A 1,784-nucleotide genomic window follows, 5' to 3' on the forward strand; every position below is an offset into this window, starting at 1 on the left:
TCTCCCCAGGGCCCCAGATCTCCCAGATCCCCTGAGCCTCAGAGCCCCGGAGCCTCAGAGCCCCCAGATCCCCCGATCTCCCAGAGCCCCCTGAGACTCAGATCTCCCAGATCCCCCTGAGCCTCAGAGCCCCCAGATCCCCCGAGCCTCAGAGCCCCCAGATCTGCAGGAGCCCCAGATCACCTAGATCCCTCAGAGCCCCCAGATCTGCAGGAGCCCCAGATCTCCCAGAGCTAGAAAGCAACACTAAAACTGCAGCAGCTCTTACCTCTTGCTAATGTCAAGTCCCTTTTGCCTCTCTCGCTGTCCTGCACTGCCTCTCCTTGCCTCACCTCAAACGCCAACCCATACACTCAAATGAGCTTTAAAGGCTGCTGAGAATTTGTTATCATCTGTTTATCCCTGTCTCCATAGAGACATCCTGTTCAACATCAAGGGAGGGCAATAAAAGAGAGAGAGAGAGAGAGAGAGAGAAACTAAGGGAGGGAGAGAGGGAAAGAGGGAGTGACCATGGTCCTTTAGAGGGACTGGGGTTGGCTGAGGAGAGGCTGGGGTAGGCTGAGGAGAGGCTGAGGAGAGACTGGGGTAGGCTGAGGAGAGGCTGGGGTAGGCTGGGGTAGGCTGAGGAGGGACTGGGGTAGGCTGAGGAGGGACTGGGGTAGGCTGAGGAGGGACTGGGGTAGGCTGAGGAGGGACTGGGGTAGGCTGAGGAGAGACTGGGGTAGGCTGAGGAGGGACTGGGGTAGGCTGAGGAGAGACTGGGGTAGGCTGAGGAGAGGCTGGGGTAGGCTGAAGAGAGACTGGGGTAGGCTGAGGAGAGGCTGGGGTAGGCTGAGGAGAGGCTGAGGAGAGGCTGGGTAGGCTGAAGAGAGACTGGGGTAGGCTGAGGAGAGGCTGGGGTAGGCTGAGGAGAGACTGGGGTAGGCTGAAGAGAGACTGGGGTAGGCTGAGGAGAGACTGGGGTAGGCTGAGGAGAGGCTGGGGAGAGTCTGGGGTAGGCTGAGGAGAAGCTGGGGTAGGCTGAAGAGAGACTGGGGTAGGCTGAAGAGAGACTGGGGTAGGCTGAGGAGAGACTGGGGTAGGCTGAGGAGAGGCTGGGGTAGGCTGAAGGAGAGACTGGGGTAGGCTGAGGAGAGGCTGGGGAGAGTCTGGGGTAGGCTGAGGAGAGGCTGGGGTAGGCTGAAGAGAGACTGGGGTAGGCTGAGGAGAGGCTGGGGTAGGCTGAAGAGAGACTGGGGTAGGCTGAGGAGAGGCTGGGGTAGGCTGAGGAGAGACTGGGGGTAGGCTGAGGAGAGACTGAGTAGAGACTAAGGTAGGCTGAAGAGAGACTGAGGAGTAGGCTGAGGAGAGACTGGGGTAGGCTGGAGGAGAGACTGGGGGTAGGCTGAGGAGAGGCTGAGGAGTAGGCTGAGGAGAGACTGAGGTAGGCTGAGGAGAGACTGGGGTAGGCTGAGGAGGCTGAGGAGAGACTGGGGTAGGCTGAGGAGAGACTGGGGTAGGCTGAGGAGAGACTGGGGTAGGCTGAGGGAGGGACTGGGGTAGGCTGAGGAGAGACTGGGGTAGGCTGAGGAGAGACTGGGGTAGGCTGAGGAGAGACTGGGATAGGCTGAGGAGAGACGTGAGGAAAGGCTGGGGAGAGACTGGGGTAGGCTGAGGAGAGGCTGGGGGTAGGCTGGAGGGAGAGACTGAGGGCAGGCTGAGGAGAGACTAGGGAGGCTGAGGAGACTGGGGTAGGCTGAGGAGAGACTGGGGTAGGCTGAGGAGAGACTAGGGGTAGGCTGAGG

This window comes from Oncorhynchus keta, unplaced genomic scaffold, assembly GCF_023373465.1.
Source record: "Oncorhynchus keta strain PuntledgeMale-10-30-2019 unplaced genomic scaffold, Oket_V2 Un_contig_2821_pilon_pilon, whole genome shotgun sequence".
Classification (NCBI taxonomy): domain Eukaryota; kingdom Metazoa; phylum Chordata; class Actinopteri; order Salmoniformes; family Salmonidae; genus Oncorhynchus; species Oncorhynchus keta.